The sequence below is a fragment of the Pan troglodytes genome, chromosome 16, assembly GCF_028858775.2.
Source record: "Pan troglodytes isolate AG18354 chromosome 16, NHGRI_mPanTro3-v2.0_pri, whole genome shotgun sequence".
Taxonomy (NCBI): Eukaryota; Metazoa; Chordata; class Mammalia; order Primates; family Hominidae; genus Pan; species Pan troglodytes.
In genome coordinates this window covers 11872049-11879753 of record NC_072414.2, presented here as the reverse complement: position 1 = coordinate 11879753, position 7705 = coordinate 11872049, and positions in this window count along the sequence as shown.

Genomic DNA, 7705 nt, shown 5'->3' with positions numbered 1-7705 from the left:
CTTCTTCCTCTTAATTATTTTGAAGTAAAACCTATACATCATTTCATTTTTTAATTACCTTATATGTATCTGTAGAAGACAAGGAATTTTTAAAAACAAATATATTCACAATGCCATTAAATACCAAAAAAATTAATATTCTGAAAATAGCCACAAATCCAGAGTTCACATTTTCTTGACTTTCTCATAAAGTGATTTTTTTAGGTTATCTATTTCAATCAGGTAACTGTTTGCTCATATTTACATTCCTACTTGAAAAATGTCTAAAACTGACATAAAACGCAGATGATCTTCTGACCAAATGCTTAGTGTAAAAAAAACAACTTCAAACTCCAAGAGGAGTCCCTCCAAATACAGAAAGGACCGGTATTTTAAGAGGTATGTTAACTAAAATGTGGCAATTTAAGGAGCAGAGCAGGAAGAACCTTTAAGTCCGAAACTTACAACAAGTCAATTTCATAGTCAGTTTCCCTGGTCTTCCACAACAACCTCTGGCATCTGTTTTCCCTACAACGGAGGTAACAATAGTAGCTATTTCATTAGAGCAGTGCTAGAAGAGGGTGGTGGCTATATAAAGTTTAGCTATTTGTATATTGTAACAAACCAACTTTTTTTTTTTTTTTGGTCAATAATAGATTTCTTTTGGAAAAGTAGCAGCCTCCTGTCTGGGGACACCTGCAGTTCCACTAAGAGAACATTGGTGTCTGCTAACCTTTGCCTCTATTTCTCTCAATAATATACTGTCAAGCTGTTCCTTGATTTAGCAATTTTATATACTTCCTTTCTTTTTTCCTTTCCCTTTTCCTGAGACACAGTCCTGCTCTGTCACCCAGTCTGGACTGCAGCAGCGCCATCATGGCTCACTGTCACCTCCCCCCGGGCTCAAGCAATCCTCCTGCATCAGTTTTCAGAGTAGCTGGGATTACCCGCGGGGCCCACCAGGCCCAGCTGATCTTTGTGGGTTTTGTTTTGTTTTTCCGTTGAGAGGGGTTTCCGGCCAGGCGCAGTGACTCACGCCTGCAATCCCAAAACACCGGGAGGCCGAGGCCCGCGGATCACCGGAGTTGAGGAGCTGGAGACCAGCCCGACCAACATGGAGAAACCCCGTCTCTACCAAAATAAATAAACAAAGTAGCCGGGCATGGTGGCTCACGCAGGCAATCCCAGCCACTCAGGAGGCTGAAGCAGGAGAACCACCCAAACCTGGGAGGCGGAGGCCCGGCGAGCCGAGACCGCGCCACTGCACTCCAGCCGGGACAACAAGAGGGAAACTCTGCCTAAAAACAAAAAACAAAAAAACAAACAAAAACAGGTTTCACCTTGTTGCCCAGGCTGGTCTGGATCTCCTAGGATCAAGCGATTCGCAGCGCTCAGCCGTCCAAAGTCCTGGGATCACAAGCGTGAGCCATGACACCAGGCCGATCTATTCCTGTCTGATTAAAAATTCGGCCGGGCGCGGTGGCTCACGCCTGCGATCCCAGCACCCCGGGAGGCCGAGGCGGGCGGATAACCTGAGGTCAGATTGAGGCCAGCCTGACCAACATGGAGAAACCCCATCTCTACCAAAAAAAAAAAAAACAAAATACAAAAGTAGCCGGGCCTGGTGGCTCACGCCTGCAATCCCAGCCACTCAGGAGGCTGAGGCAGAAGAACCACCCAAACCCGGGTGGTCGAGGCTGCGGGGGGCCGAGATCCTGCCACTGCACTCCAGCCTGGGCAACAAGAGCGAAACTCCACCTCAAACAAACAAACAAACAAAAACAAAACAAAAAAGCGAGACCGGGTTTCACCATGTTGCCCAGGCCGGCCTGGAACTCCTAGGCTCAAGCGATCCCCCGCGCTATTCCTTTGTGATTAATAAATTGGGCCTTGCGCGCTGGCTCAGGCCTGCAATCCCAGCACCTCCAGACGCCGAGGCGGGCAGATAATCTGAGCTCGGGAGTTTGACACCAGCCTTATGAACATGGAGAAACCCCATCTCCAACAACAAAAACAAAACAAACGAAAAACAAAATGAGCTGGGCATGGTGGCTCACGCTGCAATCCCAGCCACTCGGGAGGCTGTGGCAGGAGAACCACCCAAACCCGGGAGGTGGAGGCCCGTTGAGCCAAGACCTCACCACTGCACTCCAGCCTGGGCAACAAGAGCCAATCTCCGCCTCAAAACAAACAAAAAGTGATCGGGTTTCACCATGTTGCCCAGGCAAGTATGGAATGAACTCCTAGGCTCAAGCGATCCCCCGCGCTCGGCCGTCCGATCTCCTGGGATCACAAGCATGAACCACCAGACCAGGCCGATCTATTCCTTTCTGATTAATCAACTGTGCCTTGTGCACTGGCTCATGCCTGCAATCCCAGCACCCCTGGAAGCCGAGGCGGGCGGATAACCTGAGGTCCTGAGTTTGAGACTAGCCTGACCAACAGGGAGAAACCCTGTGTGTACCAAAAAAAAAAAAAAAAAAGAAAGAAAAAGGAAAGAAAGAAAGAAAGAAAACAGAAAAGAAAATTAGCCGGGCATGGCGGCTCACACCTGCCACCTGCAATCTCAGCCACTCGGGAGGCTGAGGCAGGGGAACCACCCAAACCCAAGAGGCGGAGGCCGCAGGGAGCGGAGACCCTGCCACTGCACTCCAGCCTGGAGTGAAACTCCGCCTCAAAAAAAAAAAAAAAAAAAAAAAAGAGAGAGAGAGAGACCGAGTTTCACCATGTTGCCCAGGCCTGTCTGGATCTCCTAGGCTCAAATGATCCCCAGTGCTCTGCCATCCAAAGTCCTTGGATCACAAGCGTGAGCCACCATGCCAGGCCGATCTATTCCTCTCTGATTAATAAATTAGGCGGGGCGCGCTGGCTCACACCTGCAATCCTGCAGCGGAATTTTTAAGGAATTAGATAGACTCACGGGGTTTAGGACATTTATTAATTATTTAGGTGCACCGGCCCAGTCGGATTAACATTTAAAGGATTGAGTACTGAACCAAGAGTTACCTTTCAAGCATTATGTAGGGTGAAGGGGGAGATCTGTGCAGGGAGAAGCATATTATAGAAGCGAGAAAAAAAGATAGTTATTTAATTGAAACATGCGTGTTTTTTTTTTACTATTTAAGGAAAAATATGTTTTGTGACTTGAGTTTATTTGTTTAGGCACCTAGATTTATTTTGTTTATGGAGATAATAGTAGGTACCTCATAGGGGTTTATTAGATCACGCTTAAAATTGGACCACAGTTAATACTTTAACTGGGGCTTTAACCATCATCATTTACATCATCCCTATCCCATTATCTTTCCTTTTGGCAGACAGGCATACAGTGAAATCTATGCAAATTAAATGAACATATGGGAAACTTTTTTGCAGAAGGTGTTGTGGGGCTCCCTCTACATGACCTGAAAAGTACCTATATGGCTGTAAGACACTTTACATATCACCTAGTTTATACCCTGGCATGCCCATATGACCTACTAAATCATACAAACACACCAGGTTCTAATATACAGTAATATTCATTTTTTAACTTTTCAATTAACATATAATCCTAAATTGCATGCTTTATGTTGAAGAAAAAAAACAGCAACTAATATACCATCATAGTGACATATTAAATGCTAGTTTAGCCTGATTCCCCCAACGTAACAATGTATTTAAAATTTTGTAGATATATTCAGTATATGTTTCAACATGTCTTTGGGCCATATGTATTTTGTGCTAAAGTTTCTCTTTATAAAAAAGCAAAGCAGGAGATGAGAGTTTTATGGTGGGAAATGAATTCAATTATTATATTCTAAGGGAGATTAAAGAGAAAAATAAATTTTCCTGTTAATTCTGTGACCAACAAAAGTAAGCAATATAGCTGAGAAATTCATCTGAGCTCACAGTTGATTATATATATATAATAATTTTTTTTTCCTCTAACAGAGCCACAACCAATGAGACAATTATAGTTTCACCAAGTCAAATGTCAGCTAGAGGACTTACAGTTTTTACACTTGGCAAGGCAAAGCAAAGAAATGTGAAGAATCCTCATTTACTTGTTAGCCAAACTTAAGTGCCAAAAAAACACTATTCATCATTGGTTGTCAGTCACAGGGTAGTTCTCTGTCACTGGAAACTTCTGCAGACAGGATAATTACTATGATTAAATGGCAGTGGATTTAAAATATTTCGGTAGTGGTTAAAGTAACTTGAATACTGATGGTATATCAAATCAAAGCTGCAAAACTGTCCACTAATTATCCAGAGTATAAAATATCTGATGCTGTGTAAGTATAACGCCAAAGCACATTCACAGGTACAGAAATTGATGAGGGCTTAATCATGCTTTTTGGAAATATAGTAAAGAAGATAATCCTTTTTCTACCTTAAAAAAATAAATTTTAGACCATGTCCTTCAAGGTATACAGTTTGTATTGTTGACAATTAGCTCTGATTATATAATTTACTCTAGCCGTTGCTTTCAATTTATTTATCTATATTTCTGATTATTCCTCTAACACAAAGATACTGAGGGCTTTCTCTGTGTTAGGCAACAGCTGCAAAGCTAAGTCTTGGAATACAGAGATGTGAAACAATGCTAGCATGGCTCAGAAATAGTTTATTGCCTCATGAAATTTTTAGCTTAGTCCTGTTCCCATAAACGTTTCTATGTGAGTGGTGGGGATTGGAGGGGCACCTCACTCTCCTCCAGGGACAGGCCATGTCCTAAGCAGTAGTTTGAAGGTATCACTTTGGAGAATTTAGGTCTGGAGACTCTGTAGAAATCAGTGAGGTTTCAAAGCATCATTATTGCATTGCAAAGTCACATAGGCAGGAGTAGATAAGAAGTAATGTGTTGTATTTCCTCTTTTGTAGTGTGAGTTAGTTGATCTAAATGTTCACTGTGTTTTCTCTATCTTTGAATTATGTGTAACAACATAGATAGCAAAGAGCTGTCAAGAGGCCATGAGATTTCAAATAAACAGGTAAGAGCATACTCCAGGAAACTGTAAAAGAACTAATTAGAGTCCACGTGTTCAGTGCCAGTTCATCAGTTCAAAGACGCAGAGAGATAGGTGCTCAACAGATGGAATATGTTAGAACCCATAAAAATGACCAAGATGGGATGGCACAGAATCAGCAGAGCTATAATCAATAACCAATGAATTGGGACTCTCTTCTGTCTTTTCCACTGTATTTGGGTCTTCGTAGGTTATTCAATCATGTTTGAAGTGATGAAAAACCATTATTCATTCTCAAGGCAAAAGAATTATATATGCTTTTGGGAAAAAGAGGATAAGGGAAGGTTTTTAAACTTTTACAATGGGCCATTCTACATGTAGTGTACAAATCATCTAAAATTCATTTTTTCCCTAGAAAGACAGATCTTAAACCAGCTAGAAGTTATAAATAATGTGGTTCATCAGAGCTGTATACTCTTAAATTCAGATTTTCTGAGTCCATCCCACATTATCCTAGTCCCAGAAGATAACTGCAAAAATGTCTCATTGCCAAATACATTCAACAGTGAACTATACAGTTGCCTCCAAGAAATTCATTGCACATTGGTCTGTTGATTGCATTAAGAAATCTTGCAGTTAAAAACAAACAAAAAATGTACTTAGTATGTTTTTAAATATAGCATCTCCAATATTATTTAAAACTTACTTTCCTTGTTGTTTCTCTGAATATTTCTCAAAAGAACTACTGGAAAATATTGCTTAACATGATTGATCTTCCATTTGATTGACCTGCGTTTACGCCCATGCCTATTTTGTGTAGGTGATCAATTCATTTGTCAAGAGTGCTTTCATAATTATGCATTGAAATGCACAAGGTTGTCATCCCTCAAAAATGCTACTATTATCACCCATAATTAAGGCTAACAAATTTACACTAGAAAACAAACACAAAGAGAACAGGGGGTAGTTGTTAGATCATTTAGCAATCAGAGGTAAAAATTAGTAGCAGAAACAAAATTATTGTCATTTCTCAAATTATTTTTCAAAGACAATGTTGCCTTATTAACTAATATTTGATTGGGGACATTTACAACCATTAATCTAGAAAAGAAATTCTTCTACTGCAATGCACCTCCTCTACGTACGTGTGTGAATGAGTGTCTGTCCATTTTCTTTAAAGTTCCAAGTTACTTATTCATTCTTTAGGTAATCTTTTCACATGGAACAAAATTTTTGTGGTAATTTATGATAGTTGAAAACAAGATTTGGGGTGATTATAACCCTATTTAGATATTTCTGCCTGCATCTATATCATATCAAAAAAAGCAGGGCCTCCTCTCCTTTCCCTGAATTAACTATTGGAGGGGGCCAGGCATGGTAGCTCACAACTATAGTCCCACCACTCTGGGAAGCTGAAGCAGGAGGATGGCTTGAGCCCAGGAGTTTAAGACCAGCCTGGGCAATATAGTGAAACCTTTTCTCTACCAAAAAAAAAAAAATTTGTTTTTAAATATTAGCTGCACGGGCCTGTAGTCCCAGGTACTTAGGAGGCTGAATCGGGAGGATCGCTTGAGCCCTGGAGTTTTGACTGCAGTGAGCTATGATCCCATCACTGCACTCCAACCTGGGGGACACAGCAAGACCTTGTCTCAAGAAAAAAAAGGAAGAAAAAGTATTGGAGAAGTTTTTAATCTGTAGCATCCTTAGTCTTCAAATTTCATACCTTTATTACCACTGTCATGTTTCATGTGCTCAACAAATGTTAAAATAATGAATGTCAGCATGATTTCTAGAGACCGTACTGAGCAGGATTTAGAGGGGCAGGGGGGTTTCCCCACTTGTATTCCTGTCCTTCATATCTGTCTCTTCTGGATTTTTTAGTTTATTACTTTTCAGGGACAAGCTTTTCGTTTTTCCCCTCTAGATCAGCATAATCTGAAAAATATTAAAATTAAAATAACTAATAATAGACTGCATTAATAGATTCGTTCCTTTTCTAGCTTTCATCGTTTTAAGTGAAAACTTTCTATAAGTTATTTAGGGTTTTGAATTTATAATACTGTAATTAAAATAAGGGTTTTTTCCTCCCATTGACAGTAAAGCTGTCACTGCCACAAGATTTGAGCTAAAAGAAAATTGTAGATTTTGTACTTCTTTGTCAGTGCTGCCAAAAAAAAAAAAAGAGAGAGAGAGAGAGAAAGAGACATCTTGACAACTTTTAATTCAATCAGAGAACTTGAGTGAATCGAGCTTTCTTCTGAAGCACCATTCATCGAGCAAGACCCCTGACGGTGCCAGGTGGAAACTTAATGGATCCTTTCCACCTGGTTTGTTTTCAGTGTTTAATCCTATTAGTATCAGCAGGATGTAAGTCAGGGTATCAGGTGCAGAACCTGTGGAATCAACCAATTTGGCTTGCTCATTTACTTTAATAAGGTCCCATAATGAGTGAGAGTACAAAGTCAAGCCCTGTTGAGGGTCTGCATTAAACTCTCAGAAGTATTTAGAGTGTGCCAGGAGCCACGAGGGTCTGGTTCGGGTGGTGGCGGGAACTGTGTTAGAGTGCTAGGCACGGCGCGACAAAGTCTGTCCAACCCAAAACAGTGCTGAGGCATGGGGTCTGAGCTCCGGTACTGAGAAAAGCATCTCAGCCGGTACTCAACAGATCCTCGGGGGCTTGGGGGCCCAGCATTGGCAGTGAGGGCATGAAAGATATAAAAGACAGGGCACTACCTGTGGGTATTTTCTGTTCTCCAAGGAGGAAGTAGCAAAAA